This window comes from Lissotriton helveticus, chromosome 5_1 (genome assembly GCF_964261635.1).
Source record: "Lissotriton helveticus chromosome 5_1, aLisHel1.1, whole genome shotgun sequence".
NCBI lineage: Eukaryota > Metazoa > Chordata > Amphibia > Caudata > Salamandridae > Lissotriton > Lissotriton helveticus.
This window is the reverse complement of record NC_136065.1, coordinates 1179069763-1179090334: the sequence shown is the minus strand read 5'-3', so window position 1 is coordinate 1179090334 and position 20572 is coordinate 1179069763. Positions and strand designations below refer to the sequence as shown.

The following is a 20572-nucleotide window of genomic DNA, read 5'->3' as shown; positions in this document are numbered from 1 at the left end:
TTGGGAACCACCCTATTTCTTGGCCCCTGCTTGACGAAATGCCTCGAAACTTTCCAGACAGCAGCTGAAGCGACTGGTGTAGTAGTTTTGAAATTGTCGTGAAGGTTCATCATAAGGCACCAAAGTTATAAGTGAAACAAAAATGCTTCGTCTATGGAATAAGTGCATTCACTGAAAAAAAACAAAGGTTAACGTGACGTTTTAGTTATGTGTTAACATAAGATAAAAACTAATGTTTAAAAAAAACAAAAAACCTGAAATCTACCAGTACATGCCATGCAAAGTATACAACATCATTTATTGCATCACTCATGACATGTTCAATGACATCATTGATGACATCCCTGATAAAATCATAGCAATATACAGCATAGAGTTAATGAGTGTACACATTTGGGTCCCTAACATTGAAAACGAGCAAGTCGTAGAGGCAAGTGTGATTGTGCATGTTGAAACTTATATGGTGCACCGTTTACAAATTACTAAAGATTGAAGTGCATGAATTACTTCATGTTAAACAAGTTAAAGGCTGAGTGCACCTACTTTCGGTTGCAGACATATGTTTGAAAGTAGGTTGAGGAGTAATGATAAAGCCTGTTCCCAACAATCTGTAAGAAAGGCCAATGCTTCTGTTGCCAACAGATTGCCCACGGGTGATATCTGGGCACATGCCCAGGTTAAATAGCTGTAATTCAGAGGTATAGACACATTCTAGGTAGCAAGGATATATATAAAATGTGAATGTTATTTCCAGATCATTGTTGAAGATTTGTGGGCCCTGCAGATTATTGAATAATTTATAATGTAGGGGTGTCCCACATAGAGGTGGTTTATCTCACACTGATGTTGTAAACATGCAGGGTTGTGGGATTCATATCACCCGAGAAATTATGATTTTTGTGGTGGATAAGAAGATTGAATGCCATTTTGTCTGATGGACAACTGGACTTTAACTCACAGTAAATAATGTATGAGCTGTGGTACTCTGGGGCACACAGCCAATCGCAAATGCCAGAATAAATCATATGAACATCGGAGGTTAGAGGACCCTGACAGGCTGGAAGCCCATGACTGGGCTCTAGCCTGTGATTGGCTGTGGGAGTCTTGAGCCCAACCCTTTAGTAAATTTCACACCTCTCCTCGTTGGGGAAACAGCCTAGTGGTGTGGGGACAGTGATGAGCAGGCTATGTTTGCTCCCCCTCCTCAGACTCTGGGGACTCAAGAGGGCCATGGGGAGGTCTCATTTCAGCTCCTTCAGCCCCTAGCATCAGCTCTATCGGGATCTCTGCTTTCTGCCCGTGATTCAATGTCAGGCCACAAAGAAAGAAAGGAAAAAAACCAACCATTTGCAATGCAATAGGTCTCGCGTTACTGAAAGTTTAAGCTATTGACATTGCAATATTATCTGAGAAGCCAATAGCTTCAAACTTTCAGTATCCTATTGCATTGCAAAAGCTTGCTTTTCTGCCTAAAAACATAAGAAATTCGCGCAGCCTTGGGAAGCGGCCGCAATGGCTAGCTGATCTAGCTGTGGAGGAACGTAAAGGAAGGATTGCCACCTGAAACAGTCAGCATGGCTTTCCCTGTGCGCAGACGGTGCACAGAGAGGCTTGCCTTTGGCTTGTCCTTGGTCATCATGCTGCAGCTGATCAACAGTAGTTGCTTAAAATAAATATACGGGGGCGTGGCTTGCGCCCGTAGTTGATGGCGGCATTCCCTTGACTCTCCCGGGAGGCGGGGACGGCGACGGGCCAAGTGTGACTCCCCACACCTCAGAATGATGCCGGACTGCGGGAGAAGCTGTAGGAAGCCTTGAGGAATCGACGGACGTGTTTTCCAAGGTCCTTCGTGACGGCTGCAGGCATTTTTTCATTATGTGAGTGGCGCTTACAGCTGTGAGGCGGCGGTCGCCATTACGGGAGTCCCGCTGACGGAGCTCCGCTCCAAGCGACATTCCTGATCTGTCAAGAGCGCTGTTGTTCACGCCCTAACAATGCCGCATTGCTCTCACCTGTGAGCCCTGCCTTAGCTTTCACTCCTCATTTTGCCTGCTTATGGGCGCAACTTCGTGAGTTGTGATTTCATTCACGGATAGCTGCCGCCATTTCCTGGCTTCATATTACAATGACTCTCGTCTCAGCGCGGCTCTCCACACATTGTTGACGATGCCATTGAGTCAGTATTTGTCCGTTTTTAGCGCTGCTTTCCTTCATATGGAATTGTTCAACAAAAATTACTACTCATCCTTGTCATAGTGGGTTTTATATCTGAACTCTACATTTGATACCAACTTCTGCCGCTTTCTCTTCATTTTTTCAACATTATGTGACTTTCATACCTCTAAATGGAGCTTTAACCATTTGTTCTGCCTACCTGGTCTTCAGCTGGCTGCATTTTTTCTCTTTTTTATACCAGGTGTATAATGCATTATTGTGTTTTGCGGTTGCCCTATTTTCCTAGTGTTACCTTCTAATCCACATTTATTTGACTTTTTCTGCCTCAGTTGTGTTTTGTGCTGACACTACTTACGCCTACATTACTATACTGCATATTCATGACATGGGCTCTGTTTATTGAATTAAGTGCCTATTATGTCTTTGAATTCGCTAACTCTGTACTAGCGGCACCTATATTATGCTTTTGACCTATGACCTCTACTGGTATATTTATTATATGTTTATATTGTCATCTGTACTAGATACATTACTTCAGTCATTGCTTAGTTGTACTAATGTTTGAGGTGTTGTGAATTGCGATTTCATTGCTCCTCACCTATGTCCTTTTGAACCGCTCACTCCCTTTATGGGCAGGCTATCTAGAGACATTTTACATTGTACTTTTTTCTATTGTTTGGCTGAAAAGGTAACCTTATACTAGATTCGTTCCTCATTGGTGGTTAGCTATTTTTTTGGAATCCTGTCATATTATCATTTTTCAACTTTGATGGTACTCTTCAACTCATGTGTATAGGCCTCCTTATGTCTCAATCGTGTTTCATTGCCTTTACTGTATTTGTTTCAACTATTTTATTGTGCACGTCTGGCATTTTTTCAATTTGTTGGATTACTCACCCTTTATGCTCTTGAATTCACTAACTTTGTAATGGTGGCACCTCTGCTTTAGCTTTGTCACATGACTTAGGCTATTTGGTTTATTATATGCTCATGCTGTCCTTCGAACTAGGCACATATTTGTATCCACGGGTTCAGTGTAATTGTATCTGAGCTATTGTGAATTTTCCTGTGATTTCAGCTATTTTATGGGTAGACTCTACAAGGTCCTCCATAAGCCTTCCCCTTCTACGAAGACATTTTGGACTCACACTGGTTCTAGATATCAGTGTTTATCGATGGAGGATGCATTGGAAACTCCTTCTTCTAAGGCCTCTTCTACCACCTCTGCTTCATCAAAGTCTAGTACTAGCAAGGGATCTATTAAAAGACTTAAAAAGGATCCTCCCTCTCCCCCAAAGCCATCAACTTCGACCACAATGGATCTCTTACTAGATGAAATAAGGGCCTTAAAGCCTTTCATTGGAGAGACAAAATCTACTCTCCAAATGCTTTCGGATAAGTGGTCAAAATGTGGATAATCGGGTCACCGCCTTGGAACAAAATGTGGCTTCACTTGAATCATCTGTTTCCAAGGTTGATCCCTTGTGTGCACAAATTTCAGTCCTAAATAAGCAGATTAAAAATGTGGAAAACAGGAATAGAAGGAACAATCTCCGCATTTATGGTTTGGCAGAAAACTCGGATCCCATCGCTTTTTTCAAATCCTTTCTACCAAAATTATTTCATTTGCCAGACTCTACCACTCTTAACATACAAAGAGCACACCGTTTAGGCCCAATGCCTGAAGTAATAACTTCTTCGACTGCAAGGAAACCTGTACTTCCTTGAGTACACCGATCTACTCATGATTTTATCTGCTGCAAGATCCATGAAATGTATAACTTGGTCAGGAAGCCCTCTTTTTTTCTCTCAAGATTATGTCAAATCTACGGCGGACCGACGCAAGGAATTTTTGTCCCTTCGACCACAATTGCGCTCCATGGGAGCACGCTTTGGGCTTTTCCATCCTTGCCTTTTCAAGGTGACTCAACAATAAGACTACCACTTATGATGATCCAATGAAGTTGAAAAGCCCTCTGTATTCTCATAATGTTGATACAATGGATTTTGCCTCTGCGTCCGCTTCTAAGTAGCCCATTTATTTATGAAATGTTTTTGCTTCTTCAGGTTCACATTTAATGGTTATGGTTCCTTTTTGATGGTCATTGGCATTATGTTCTGATTTATACATATTCATATTACTGTTTTTTTTGCCAGACTTACCTTCTTGTCCTTTTTACCCTCACAGATATCCTTCCTGCGCATCATCCTCTTCCCTGATGTTTTTGGAGTCCGTGGGTTTCGTTATCCCTCCCTGTTCCTCCCCCTGAGTTTTGGATCCGTCATTGTTCTATGTGGCCTCCATCCTTCCACCCTCTCCATGTTCTGGATGTTTTGTAAGTTATTTTTTCTGATTATATCTTTCTCACTCTTTTCTATCTCTCTCTTTATTCTTCTCTTTTGCTCATTTGTATTTCAAGTTTTATCCTTTTCTACTAATCTATTCTTATTACTCTTCTTTTTATTCTCATTTCTTTCTATTTTGCTCTCCTTCTCTCATTTTCAGTTTTTCCTAATGTCATATAGCTGGCTTTTACCACATTTCAGCTTGTGTTCTTTATTGAGATACTTTGTTTGGTTTTTGATGTTTCTTCATAACTTTTTTATAAGCCTTAACAGCTCTTGTTCTTCACATTTATTCCTTGACTGGCTTTTGATGTATTTTTATAGTTTTTTCATATGCCTTTAAAAATTATTTCCTGGAATGTTAGAGGTTTACATTCGACAGAGTTTTAACACACCTTGCCAGACTCAACGCAGATATTGCCTGTATACAAAAATCACACCTATCGGCTGAGGAGTCTGCTAAACTAAAAAGGGGCTGCGGGGGCGAGGTTTTCTTCTCCCCAGGCGATGGAAAGCGTAATGGAGTTCTGATTTTATTTCGTAAATCCCTTTCTGTCAAACTAATAACACATTGCATGGATCACTCAGGTAGATGGGCTCTGGTGAAATTCACATTAGGTGATGTCCCCATTTCCCTTTTGAATATTTATGCCCCAGCAACTGGGGATGCCTCATTTTGGACCTCCTTAGCTCCGCATATTACACAATATTATGTTGATAACTTCATTCTTGCAGGTGATTGCAATGAAGTCCTCGACCCATTTTTAGATAGACACTCTTCTAGCGCTTACATCCCTCACAAATCACATAAATCTTTTACACAACTCATTAATCAATACAAACTCATTGATGCATGGAGACTTTGTAACCCCACTTTGCGAGCATATTCATTCTTCTCACCACCACACCAAACCCAATCGCGATTAGACAATTTTTTCATTTCACATCACCTCTCCCAATCCCTAATCGCTTCCGCCATTGGTTCCATTTTAATATCCGATCATGCGCCAGTCACTATTACTTTGGATGTACTACAAAAACCTACTTCTACTCGGAAATGGCGTTTTAATAATTCTCTCCTTCTTGATTCAGTCTTCGTCTCTTCCTTTACATCCTTTTTTCATGAATATTTCTTGTTGAATCAAACTGATGATATTCAATTTCCTGTAGTGTGGGATGCTTTCAAAGCATCGGCTAGAGATTTTATTATTAGCTATGTCTCTCGCAAGCGGAAAAAAGCTCAACAAATGACTAATGACCTCTTATCCAAAATCAAAAGATTAGAACACTCCTATTACACTTCCAAATCAAAAGAATGCTTAACTGAACTCATCGCTACTAAATTGCAATTCAATAAAGATTCCACAAACAACGCCTCAAATTTTTTATTAAAATCCAGCGCTAAATTCTATGGTGGTCAGAATAAGGCTGGGAAATTACTGGCCAATTACTTGAAAGTAAAACAAAATAAAGTTAACATAGAATCCATTTTTGGTCGGGACGGGTTACTGAAACAAAGATGATGAGATCTTACAGGAGTTTCTTCATTTTTACGAGACATTGTATTCCTCTGAATCAGTCTCCTCTGAGCAATCCATTTCCCAATTTTTGTCCAAAATTCGAACACCTTTTGATACTCCTCCATATCTTTCCCCATTGGAAGCAGACTAAACACAAAAAGAACTTCTTCGAGCACTAAATACTCTAAAACATGGGAAGGCCCCGGGCCCAGATGGCTTTACAGTTGAATTCTTTACTCACTTCTCAAAATTACTTATGCCCAAATTGCATATTCTTCTTTCCCCTTTTTTTTAATCTGGCTCTGCTTCTGGTACATTTTCTGACGCTCTTTATTTGCATTCTCCCTAAACCAGGTAAAGATACACAGTATTGTAAAAACTACCGTCCTATTTCCTTGGTTAACATCGATTACAACATTTTTTCAAAAGCGTTAGCCTTACGTTTAGAATCATATTTACCTGATCTCTTAGGGAAGGAACAGTCCGGTTTTGTTAAAGGCAGATTGCTAGCAGACAATACTAGATTGTTTTTTGACATCCTCTCAAAGACTTCGCACTTTTCTCACCCTCTTGCAGCCATAGCTTTAGACGCTGAAAAGGCTTTCGATAGGGTGGAGTGGTTATATCTTTTTCGCACTCTGAAATGGTTCGGTTTTGGTCCAAAAATCTCCACCCTGATTTCGCTTCTGTGTTCTCGTCCACGAGCGGCCATTTTGGCGAATGGTGGCTTATCCTCTTATTTCTCCCTTAACAGAGGTGTTAGACAGGGTTGCCCTCTCTCCCCTTTTTGTTCAATCTTGCCCTAGAACCTTTTTTATTGAGGATTCGCCAAAATGATGAAATTCATGGTATTATCTTTCAGCAGTCTACAATTAAGATGGCGGCTTATGCCGATGATGTGTTATTATTTTTATCCCAACCCAACTCATCCCTTCCCACATTCTTAGATGAAGTTAATTCTTTTGCGCACGTTTCGGGTTACAAGTTAAATAAAGATAAATGCGAAATCTTACCCTTTACTAAATTCACTTATAAAAAGGATTTTTATGACTCGGGTTTTACATGGAGCCCCAATTTTATTAAATATTTAGGTCTTCATTTTACTTCTTCCCTCTCGGGTACAGTTACTCGTTGTATGGAGGATTGTATACAAAAACTGACTGCCCTCACTACAAAATGGCATCCTTTGTATCTATCCTGGTGGGGTAGATTAGATACAATTAAGATGATGCTCTCTCCTATAGTCCTATTTACAATTTCTAATATCCCATTCTCTATTCCCTTGAAATATTTTAAGAAAATTAACTCCATTCTGTCTATCTTTTTGAGGGGTCATAGAAAATCTCGTATGTCCTTAGCTAAATTGATGCGTCCTGAGACAGAGGGGGGGCTGGGGGGGGGGGGGTACATTTTCCAAACTTTTCCCATTACCATCCATCCTTTTTATTAAATCAAGCGTCAAGATGGCTTTCGGATTCCACTTCATCTCCTCCTCTCTGGTTAGCTTTAGAACATTCTTTTACATCTCCTTACTCATTCAAGGAATATCTTATGTTTTCTCGCAAACCACAATCTTCTTCCACCCCATTCCTAAATATACTTCTAAAATTCTCCCAATCCTTCCTATTTCATCCTTTTTCGAACAGCCTATTTGGCATAACACTTCTATGTTAATAAACAACAAACCGATTTTTGGGAAATCTTGGAGATCACGCGGCCTCATTTTGGTTCACCAATTATTCCACCACAATCAGATTATTTCATTTTCATTAGCTGCTTCTTTTCATTTACCTTCTACTTTCCACACCAAATATTCGTCACTATCGTTAGCACTTCAATCTGCTTATGATGCATATATTACCTCTACTCCCTCTCCATGTCAGGAACCCTCTAATACATCTTCACTACGATCTCTACTTCTTAAAGATACCAAGTCCTCAAAAATGTATGCACTTCTTCAAACTCCAATCTCACCTCGCACCAAAACCAAAACAGAAGAAGCTTGGGAAGAGGATTTAGCTGTTTCCTGGCCCATCGAATTGTGGGACAAACTATGGTTGAAGATTCGCAAATCCTCCAGAGCTGCTAACACAACTCCGACACTATTTTATATTTATAACCGACTTTTATTACCTCCACTCATTCTTAGTAAACGGTTTCCAGACACCACAGACACATGTTGGCCCTGCTCTTCATCAGGTGCGGATCTCCTCCACATGCTTTTCAAATGCCCCCTAGTTCATAGTTTTTGGGTGAAGGTATGGTCTCAAATTAACACGATTTTTTCCTCGACTCACTCCTTTTCTATCTCTCACATCTTCCTGGGGAGCGCTTGTCCTATTTGGGATCATTGCACTTTTAGTGTAAGAATAATTGACTTATTGTTGGCAGTGGCCTTCCAACAAATCACTACATTTTGGAAAGACTCTACCAAAATATCATATCAGGCTTGGTGGTATGCTGTATGCTATAATCATAGATTAGACACGACATTTATTTATCCAATGATTTTGGCCTCGAAGAGAAGTGAATTGTGGGGTCCAGTTACATCATTTTTTGATGCGAGTGCTAGATGTTCTTTGTCTCAATCACCGTTGCAACAAGAAGTTCCTAAACCTCCATGACTTCCTTAAGATTATTATATATGCTTTTCTTATTATTCACTTTTTACTTATAATGTATATTCCTATATATCTCATTGTTATAGAATTTACCAATTGCCGGTGATGCTTACAGTCATTTTTTTCTGGTTTTGGATTTCTCTACCTTTATTGTTAACATCACTTGTTTTGCTGTATGATTTTATTTAACTTTTTCATTGACTTATTTTGTATACTTTTATCTTATTTGCTTCAATAAAACTTTTTCTGAACTGAAAATAAATATACAATCTCCTTAGTTACTTCAATGCAGCAAATCACTCTGACACACCCATAGAGTCTCCAATGAGAGCATGTTTGTGCTGCACAGACGTCCTTAAAAAACCCAGGGACTGCCACGCAGGGGAGGAAAGAATGCGCTAAAAATAAATATAAAATGTGGAGTCATGGCTACCAATCAGGAAAATGAGGCACCAAAACCCGCCCTAGCCAATAGCAGAGTAGAGGTGCCCTTGGATTAAAAGTAGAACTCAGCCCTTACCCATCTCAATCTCTTGGCAGCCTATGACATTATGCACCACAGCGTGCTGCAGAATCAAGGAATGAGCGGATGTTACTGGCTCCACCTCCTGGGCCTGGCTGTTCCTCTCTAACCCTTGCCAGTGATCCCAATTGAAAAAATGAAATTATCATCTTGGAAGGTGTTATGTCGGTGTCACCAGGGATTATTCCTATCAGGTGTGGGTCCGTGCTGGCTACGCCACCGGTTTCAAGCTAACCTGGCTGATGAGGGGTGGTGCCCTGAAACCGGTCCCAGGATGCTTGTTTTCCTGTCCAGAGAGGGCCTGGCCTGGCAGTTCGGGTAGAACTGACCCCATGAGGAACAGGGTCAAGACTTATTTGCATATGGCTGGGTCCAAACTGGAATGGTGTGGCAAGCAAAATAACGATGGTTAAAACCAGATCAGTTACTAGGGCTGAATGTTTGACAATGTTCAACATTCCGTCCATCATCTTTTTGGGTCTCATTTTCACTCTAAGTGGGAAGGGTATGCGCAGACGTGGGTCCCTTGCTCGCTATGCCACCAGTTTCAAGCTAGCCTGTCTGATATGGGGTGATGCCCTGAAACCGGTCCTAGGATGCTTGTTTTCCGGTCCAGAGAGGACCTGGCTTGGCAGTTCGGGCTGAACTGTTCCCTTGAGGAACTGGGTCCTGACTGATTTACATATGGCTAGGTATAAACTGGAAGGGTGTGGCGAGCTCCAATGCAATATTCAACATTCCGTTCATCTTTTTGTGTTGCGTTATTCCTAAAAGGCCTGTTTTTCAACACCTGCATGTGTCTGCTACTGCATCTCTGCAGAAGATGCCAGGTGAACACCCAACGCTGATGACAAACCCATTTCATCAAAAGGGACACTCAACTGCTACTTTTATGCACAAACCTCACCAAAAGGATAGTGTAACTTTGGCTGCTCTTAGATGCACACTTGCACATGCACTTTAAGGTGTTAATTTTTATGTTTTAATGGAAAATACAATATTGTGACTGAGTGACTGATTCTTCTCAGCTTGACACTTTGCTAATATATTTTGCGTTTGTTTTGCATAGAGAGTTTTTGGGATCAGTCACATTGGCTGTTCCAGCGAGGAGCGCCATTCATTTTAGTGCACGGTCTAGCTGACCAGCAAATGACACCCTTTACAACCCCTACCAAATATAAAAACAGGGCCTAAGGTGGATAGGCATTGGGCGCACCAAATCAATCGTGGCACTTGCGCTTAAGCTGTAAACATCTTAAGCTAAAGCACTGGTGTTGTGAATGCTGCAAAAGTAAAGAAATAGTTGAAGAAATCGCGGCAGCCGCGCTTTAGCTTAAAATGTGTAAAGCTAAAGAGCGGGTGCCATGATTGTAACAGAAGTAAACAAAAAGCTAGCTTTTTTTCTATCTTTTTTTACAATGGTGGCACCCTCGCTTTAGCTTTAAACTTAAGCTAAAATGCAGGTGCCGCGATTGCTTTAAAAGTAAAGAAACACGAATAAAAAAAATCGAATTTTTTCCCTATTTTTTTTTATTTTGAAGCAACTATGGCACCCACGTTTTAGCTCAAGATGTTTAAAGCTAAAACGTGGATGCCGCCATTGTAAAAAAAAAAAAAAATATATATATATATATATATATATATATAGAAAAACAAGGCATACAACTGCGTTTCGCGATTGCGAGTATCAAAAGAAAAGTGCGACCGCCATTATTAGTGCTGAGGCGTACAGCGCTGTTAAATAACGAAATACTTTTTTTTTTAAAGCGGAGCGTGAGAGCATGTCCTGCCTGCACAAGCAGGCAGGACAAAGCCCTTTGAGAAAATAGTGCTCTGAAGCTGTAATTAAAACCTATGTAGAAACAACCAACACATGTAACAGGGTTGCCATCATGGGAGGTTACAAGAAGAGAAAAGGTGGTACTAAGGAGGGACTACTAAGTCTATTGACCAATGAAAAGCCACCATTTACAAAGGACAAGGAGAGGCGCCAATTAAAAAGATGGATGGAAAGTAGGCGGAGCTTCATGCCTTATCTTGAATACAGCATGTCTCGAAGAGATAGCGCAAATGCTGCCTAGAGATGACCTAAAAAAGCAACTACGGGCAGTTGGCTTTACAGTGGGATACATGTATAGGCAATAGTCTACAGCAGTTTTTCAACTTTTGCACTGTGCAGTAGATGAGTGGGGGTTGCGTAGGAGGGAGACATGTACTGACTATTAAGGTGCAAGGTGGAAAAAAGGGGTCGAGGGCGCCAAAGTACAAGTGAGTGATTGTCCTGCTCTTTGATCTGCGATGCCACCAGAGAACAAGAGAAGTTGATTTGGTGTGGCTATGCAGCTGTGTCAGTTAAGGGCGGACTGTATTCCCCACAGCCTCCTCCTTCTCACTCTCTCATTTGTGTGCTCGTGAGGATAAATGGCTTTGTTGTGATGAAACACATTTTTCCTTCTGGTCGGTCATGCTTCACTTCATGATCAATGTTGTGTGTCGATATCTTATCTCTTTACCACTCCTCTCTTCCACGGCCTGCCGCTCTCGAGTGGGATGGCTCCTCTGCCATAATCTTGTTGACAGCTGTTGTGTAATATTTGGCATCCTAGAAGAGTTCGAGAACCTTTTGCCACTGGCGTAGCTAGGGGGGGGCGAGGGGGGCGGTCCGCCCCAGGCGGCACCATGTTTGAGGCGGCCACGGCTGCAATGTTTCTATTGTAGTGAGATACTCCCACCCCGGAGTCCCGAGTTCGCATGCGCATTACTGCCATCGACCTTACAGGAGTCAGTGCTCATGGTTGACTATGTGATCGCATCGGAGACAGACACACTAGTCTAAGGTGGAGGGTGAGTCACAGGTCCCCCATTGCCCTGCTGAACTCAGCTGCTGCTCGCAGTGCGAGCGGGCAGCATTTTATAAAGTTTTTGTGGCACTTTAGGCGAAGCCGTAATTCTGAACTGCGCAGCAGCCTGGGAGCCCGCTTCAAGCTATTTGACGCTATTGCGCTGGGGATCTTGAGGATAGTCACTATTTTGCGCCACTCCGGGACAGCCGGGCCCAGGCAATGCCGGCCGCAGCTGAATTATCTTTGGGGACGGAGTCAGAGCTGATCAAATGGGATCTCGCCAGCCCAGCGACTGAACCCCTTGACCCCAGGCCTATCTGTGCTTTATTCGAGTGATGCACCTGGCAGGCCTCATGATTAGCCGGCAGGCAGTGCAGCAATAAAGGAGCAGAGCTTGCTGGCATCTGACTTACCCAGGCCAGATCCGATACCAGCTTGCTGCCGCAGCACGTGCAGTTGGGCTCAGCTGCCACAAGAAGCCATTGGTCATCAGAATGAAGTACGTACCAGAGAGAGAGAGTGCCGGTATGTTTTAAAATTAAGACTTCTGTGCCATATGTGTGTTTTTAGACAGCCTGCATGACACGCACTGGTGCAAGTACTCTTAGGTAGAGGTGGTGACATACCAGTAAACCATGGCCAGGGCTGACGGCCGTGCAACTATTTATGAATATTACTGCTCACTCTCTCAAAAAGTGTCTTTTTTAGAGAATACAGCTTACAGTCGGGCTCTGAACTAGGCTATGTGTACTTCAGTCAGCCTCTCTTCCTGAGGCTTGGCCTGCCCCACCCCCTCCCTCCGATGCCTTACTGTGTCGTAAGGTAATGGCTTAGAATAGCAATAACATGTATTTTCAGCCTCAGGTAAATAATAAATAATGAGCGGGGCTGCGCACCCTGCTATAATCCGCAAATTGATTTTTATTAAACTGCTCATTGTGTCTTTTTGAAATAAAGTACAGTCTGTGTCCGGGTTGTGACCCCTATGGGTGTAATGTCTGATATTTATATTTCCCTCGTTCTAATTGCATGGTTTTGCTTTGCGGAAAAAGAGTCACTCCTAGTTTTTGAAATGTCACTCATAATTACGCTGAAATTATGAAAATGTCACACAAAGCAATCTGAAACCATGGCAGATATGAACCACTACTTTAAAATCCCTTAGTTGGGTATTGTCCACTTTAATCACAGAGGGGGGAGAGAAGTATTATACCCATAATCCCTCCTATGCAGGCAACTTTTCAATTCACGAGGAAGGGTGGAAATATTGACACAATCTGGATCTCAGTGGTGGGCTTTTATGAGCTAGATTTGTGCAAGTCGTTCCCTGTCACCCTCCCTTAATATCTTAAAGGGCACAGTAATATTGTAGGTCATTCCAAAATCGCTTCACCTTACACCCTAGTTAGTGAACTCCGTGTGCCTATAAAACAGGACTGACTCATGGAAAGGTCACCAGTGTCACAATAAGACCAGTCATCCAATCAAGGCTGCAACACTGCTTCCTGGTCTGTTGTTCTTTAATAATTGATTGGCACACAATGGCGGGACCTGTTATTTTGTCTCTTAGTTGTGCTCACTGTCCTTTTTCCCCAGCACCCTCCACTCCCCCAAGGGGCGGCAACCTGAGGGATAGCCCCGGGCGCCACAAGCTCTAGCTACGCCCCTGCCTTTTGCTCTTATTTTATGTAATAAGGTAGTTGAAGGAGTATGATTTGCATTATTACAATCTAGTTATCTTTAGGTAAATGCCTACCCGAGACCGGTGCAAAAAGGCGGAGTTTCAAATGTCACTAAATTGACAAAAGAGCATCTGTTTTTTCTTTAATTACTCCTCTGCTAAAATCGGTGCTACACTTTCATTTCCTCCTGCAGCTTCTGCCACAGCTGTAACAAAAGCACGCTATTACATGCAAAAGATATATATTTAAAAAAATCAGCACAGTTGTTTGTGCTTGAGCCAGCCACTGCATTCTCAACAAGCTGATCATTATTCATGCGACATCTGCCTGCCACCCATGGTCTTCTAAACTGATGCGCAGCGTTAACTTTAGACGTAAAAATAAATTAAAAAAAGATGCCCAGCAACTGGCTTAATCGCACAATGTGCAACCAGCTACTGACTTAATTGGACAATGTGGAACCAGAACTCCTTGGATCAATCCTGGATGTCCCTTTTGACCAACTCGTGTGATCCCAAGCAAGTATTTTATTTAACCGAGCCATCTTTTTCTTCATTATCACATTCAAGAGTACATTTAAGTGAGGGAGTTTAAAATGTGTGTTGTATAAACACACTCTTATATTTGGTGGGCTTATGTTGCTTCATGTATAATAAGAATCTAGACTAAGTTAGTGGCCTAGTTTCCACTGGTAACTAGGGCACCCAATCGCACTACTGAATGAAAAAATATTTACATTCAACAAATTTAATCATGAATTTTCCTAATGCAATATACATTGCTGTAACAAAACAAAAAAATCTTTATTCTTTTGTGCTGAGAAACACATTACATAATATCAAAATCATGAAACAGCAAGCGGTTCTGTGCAATATATTTCAGAACCCAGTACATTTCGGGACTCTCAGTCCCTTCATCAGGAGTATTCTGTAAAAAGGAAAAAAAAATGCTAATGATGCATTATATGAACAATGCAATTTTTTAATGTAAACAAACATATTAGTGGTTCACCCATATAGCATGCTACCATCACCCTTGTGTTGAATACTAGGTGTATGTAAAAGTCTAAACTCACTGTCTTCACACAGATGGATGTTTCTGTTGGATGAAAAAGCTACAACAAAGAGACCGTAAAAACACTGTGTTTATAATATACCATGCCAACGTACTACCAATCAATAAGCCACTTAAGTTCAAAAACAATGCATACCTGCTCAGTGTAGAGCAAGGCGAACTCCTATGGACCAGAACAGTAGTTCAAAATCGTGGGTGCAAAAATGCCTGAAAGAAGATTTCAACAACTCGTCAATGAAAGAGGTCTGTATGCAAAATGTTAAAGCTATGTGTTATAAGGAGTCTAAGCTCACCTCTTTACTCTGCTCGAAAATGGCGAGAAAAGACCGACAAACGGGTGTTACAAGTACTCGCGCTGATTCTATAGAAAGATAGTCTATTGTCAATGGATTATAGCCCAAATATTAAAAGTCGAGAATAGCCACTCTGAATACCGGATCACTATCCGCTGTAGCGTGATAATCAACAACTAGTGAAATACACAACTCTCCCAATGATGGACACTGGTTAATATTGGAAGTCTTAACTCACCTCTTTTCTAAACTAGACGATCGCGTAAATAGACCAACCAGGAGGTATTCCAAATTCTCGTGCGGGCTCTATAATGAGTAACATGTTGTCAGTGAAACATTACCCAGGTAATGCGGCTCGAAAATAGCCAGCGTTAAACGAAAATTCCTAGCGTTAAACAAAAAATACCTTCAACACTAACGGGCTTTCACCGTGATGCCGTTGTGAAAAATATCCTCACTCGGGTGTATAGACCTGTAGAATCAACGTTAACACCCAATATCATCTCGTCTAAAAAGTTGCCGGGCCAAAGTAACGTACTAACTACAATGTCAGCTTACCGTGAAATTCTCTCGGTTTATAGCCGATAAGTGAACCCAACCGTACTCAGTCCCGGAAAGACCACAGTCACGAAACGCTTGCGTTTGCCCCTTAAAAACCTGCAAACACCGTGACGGCACGTAAGCAATGACGTCCTGCCTCAGACATCGGCATAAACACAAAGGACAGACTGTTGAAGCTCCGAGTGAGTGTCCAAAACAAAAAAATGTGGACAAACACTCAATAATGTAAACCTACCGGCGCCCTATAGTCGCGCTAAAACGAATGAAGAATAAGGATTCATGAGCTGTTCTTCCTGTCTAGGGAATTGAAATGTGCAATTAAAAGAAGAAAGAATGAGGAAGTTAGTAATGAACATATTGTACATTAATGTGTTGTCTTAACGATTTTGCAACAACTGTAGTGGCATTGAAATCATGACATAAATGATGATGAAAATTATCCATAGCATGAAAACCTCCAAAAATGTTAATACAAACGTTTCCAAAATTATGTGAGAAAACATAACACCCTATCCGCATCATAAAGTCTGAAGTGGGGTGTGTGTAGACAAGTATATGGGTGAACGTCAAGTGAATTCAAGCACGTGTTGCTATTACATCCTTTATTGAAGGGGTGCCCTAAACCTGAATAATGTCCAATGTTATTAACTACGAACTATGCTCTAGAGATCCATAGAAGAAACTCTGTTTAGGATGTTCCTTAGAGGAAGCAGGCCATTTCAAATGTATCATTAAGGCCTTGTGGCATCATGGTCTGGAGACGCTTGATCCAGAAAACTTTTCTCCGTAAGATCATTTTAGAGTTATCAATCTCTACTCTCTTAGGTACTTGCTCTATAATTTTAAATTTTAATTGCGCAATGGTGTGGCGTAATTCTTCCCAATGTCTTGCCAAACTTGATGTGGAGTTTTTGGTACGGATTTTACTTTTATGCTCTGTTAATCTTATTTTCATCTTCCTCTCTGTTTTTCCCACGTATAACAGTCCACATGGGCACCTGATTTTATACACAACGTTTTGTGAGTTACAAGTCGTACTACTCTGTAATTTGATTCTCGCGCCAGATCTGGGGTGCAATAAAGTGTCTCCAACTATCACGTTATTACAGTGAGTAGAATTCCAACATTTAGACATTCCAGTTTTCATGGTTGTTGGTCCACTTTTAGTTTGTGTGTTTGTGGAGAGGAGTTCTTTTATGTTACGAGCTCTTGTATAGACAAACAGGGGTCTCGTGCTAAATAAACTGTTAAAATCCATCTCCGATTCTAGTAAGTCCCAGCGTTTATTGATTATTCTTTTGATGTCGGTTGAAGCAGTTGAGTATTTAGATACAAACACTACTCTGTTGGTAGACTTTTTAATGGCTTTTTGCAGTGTTTGTTCTCTTGGTGTAGACTTGACTCTGTCCATTTGTTGATTTAAAAGATCTTCTGGATATCCCCTCTGAACATAATTATTTTTCTGTTCGAGTAGCGTATCCACGCATGCCTTATTGCTCGAGGAAATTCGTCGAGTTCTAAAGAACTGTGAAACTGGTAAGTTCTAATAAGAATCCAGGACATGTACAGGGTACACATGAAAAGTAACTTGCCTTTTAAATCAGTAGTGGCCCCCTATCTGCCCAAAAGCTGTCAATATATGCAGCAATGAAGATATGTCATCTTTGGAACAACCATTGCATCAATCCCAAACGTGCTGAAGAAGAAGACACTACATCACTGTCTGTTTGAACCAAACTGCGAACTCTGCCGAGAACCAAGATTAATGAATCTCATATGCCCGTAAGGAAATAAATTCTAATGTCAACCTTGCAAATGCAGTCAGTATAAAGATCTTTAAACAGCCACAAGAGTAGTGGTGCCAAACGTTGATCCAGGAAGCTAAATCCATATCAGATTTTCATAAATTTTCTACATAAAATAAATGTGCATAGAATTAATCACTTTGAAATTTATTTACATAGACGGTGGTTATCCTGAAAGCCTGGAATGGATCGGGCCTTTCTGGGCCTACATTTGGCACCTTTACTGAAGAGTCTAGAAAATCTTAGAGCACTCCATCTTTCGCAAGCTCTTTGGATGGCAGGTTTCCAGTCTTGAGTTTGTGTAATCCTCTAATAAAAAGGGCCTTCTAGTTTTTAGGGGGAGAAATTCGTTTTTTTTGTTCTTGGCAGGCTGCTGCCTATGCAATTCCAACCTAACTTGCCTTTCTTGGGGCAGTCAGTACAACTTGTACATGATTCTGGTCATATTACACTTAATATGTGGCACCCATCCTGCGTCTTCAAGAATTACTCATAATTACTTAGTCCAGCGAGCATTAAAAAAGTACAATACAATAGCCTAATATTATCCCTATCCTCACAGGGCAAAGTCCAGCAATTTCAGTGCGACTTACAACTCAGTAGACCAATTCCCTTTCATTGCACCAGTGTTGGCCACCAGTTTTTGTAATTATTCAAGAGGGGAAGCACATCCCAGTCATCATAAGCTACCCAGCGATTCATTTCCAGGTCGCATTCTATCCTAGTTCCATTATTTACATTAATTGATTGGCACAGCATATTAATGTGCTCATCTCGTTATGTTGGTAAATCATTCAATTTAGCTTCTATAGCCAGAAACATCTGAGGCGGCCATCAACTTGCTTCTAGCACGCAGTCCTCTGGCAGCGTGAAGAGCACTTTATTCCGTCATGCCCCATTCTTAACGTCTTGCAGCCACCTTATAGATTCAGGCTTTTTCCACCTCCATTGCAACGTTCATTTTAGGTCTATCAAGTGCAATATATATTTTAGAGGTTTTGATTGTTGCCTCTGACCAAGCCACTACATCACTGGGTCAAGCGGCACAGACATGCCCATCGGGTACTATGGCAGCCAAAAAACACTGCGGTATTTCCGGAGCATAGATCGCACCACCTCCAAGTCCACATGCATATTTCTGACACGACCTAGCCACTAGGATGGCCCTGGTGTGCTGTCTCGAATGTTTCATAATCCCCATCAAAGCTCCCACGACCCACCAGACACTTCTCGCTCAAACAAGCTGAACCTATAGAGACTCTCTTGATCTGTTGCGTGTTTAATGCATCCCATCGACCAGGTCAACTAGGCCACATAATAATACACCTCCAGATTTAGTACTCCATGCCACCTTCATTTACTGGTATCATGGACTTCCGAAATGCCAATCTAATCCATTTATATGTTCAAATTAAGCCTGAAAGGAAGCCACTGAGTATCTTAAAGAAAACGTTTCTTGGAATGCCACAAATTGTCACAAAACACAAAGTAACCTGAGCAGGATTAACATGTTTGGCTACCCCCAGAGGTGAAAGAGGGAACCTAGCCAAGAAAGGAATGAAGGATTTAATTCACAATACAGCTCTCCAAAACTTCATAGATATTAGACGATCGTCACTGTGATATAATTGTACCCCTAAATATAAAAAAAATCACGTTCCCATTGAAGCGGGTATCGGCGTCCATCAGATCAGGTAAGGAACATTGGGAACATTCATTTTCCCAATTAACCTTTAACTTATAATGTGACTCAAACTCACCCAGCATCTCCATCACCTTCCGGCAGTCTCCGCCTGCGTTCTCTCAGGAACAGGAGAGCACTGACGGATACAGTGAAACCATGTGTGTGCTACATGATAAGTAATACCTTACTTCTGGGCCCTCTACCACAAAGCCTCTGCAAGAAGTTCCATTGCTATGGAAAAGAGGGCACCCATGTTGTTTGCTCCTCTACAGCACCCACGTTGTGAAATCACATTAGGAGGGTGCAGCCTGGCTACCGGATTCCTGTACAGTAGTTGAATCCACTTCAAAAGGAAAAGTTAACATGCTCCGCACATGACACAGAGTTGTGGTCCCTCTCCAGGCACCACAGACATACTAAGTCAGGATCCAACACTGACATTTGTCGATGGCTGACTGGCACCACAAGGCTTGAACCCGGTGGGTTTCTTCAGGGACATTTCTGAAAAAAATATGAGCAAAAGGCACACCACACTTCCACAAAACATCAAAAGAAGTCCGTCAAAAAGGAGAGCATAATCTGGATCTACGCTGATGGCGCGGAAAAGGAACTGAGGTCATTGCACTGGGGTGGCACCAGGCACGTCACTTCCAGCTCAGATGATGCCAAAGAAGCCACGGCGAGTTGAACTATGCCACCTACTGGCTTTCAAGGGGATTGCTCAAAATGTTTCCAGATCCAGTCTGACACCTGGTAATATCCTGCCTTCTAGAAACGATGCAAATTTGAACAGGCCAGATTCAGCAATGGCGCCAATGACTGCTCCTCGAAAATATTGACTTGGGTGATATGAACACTTTCACCCAGCCTGTGGTGGTGAACGAGCATAGAGAAATTCTGTTCTACTTCCCAGTGGGCTCCCTCTGCCATGTCTGTTCAACAAAAGTCATTGACTATGCTGCCTTTGGTCCCATTTGGAAATCTTTCAGAGACTTTCCCTCTGGATGGGTCTATATTTCCATTTACAATTGTTTTGGGCCTTTCTGTTTCTTGGCTGGAGAGGCTTTCTGGAACCAGACAGACTCGAGATTGAAAAAAAAGAGCGATACAATTATCCATTCCCATACCTTTTCTTTGTACTAGAATTGTGTATTAATGCAGGACCAGGTTATGTGGAAATAAAAGGCAAGGTGTGCGGCTGGTAATGTAGTGAAAAGAGGTGGCCTAAGTGGACATTCTCTGGGATTGTCAATCCACTCTGACATTTTGATATACAAGGGTACTGAAAGAAAAGGTTTCAACAGAGTTTCTTCCTTTCCCTAGGTTTACTCTTGTTAGGATTAATTCCCTCACTCTGATGTTAAGACTTTTTTTTTTACCACATCAGGGTAGAGACAATGCAAGATGTTTAATGATGCTTTTTCTAGTATGGGTTGTTGCTTTAT

At 41.6% G+C, this 20572-nt stretch overlaps 1 protein-coding gene across 1 annotated transcript in view; it reads right to left on the bottom strand.

Annotated features, from left to right (window-relative positions):
* The window catches only part of TRUB1 (TruB pseudouridine synthase family member 1), a 282642-nt gene that overhangs the window by 17429 nt on the left and 244641 nt on the right, over positions 1-20572 (bottom strand). The window lies entirely within an intron of this gene.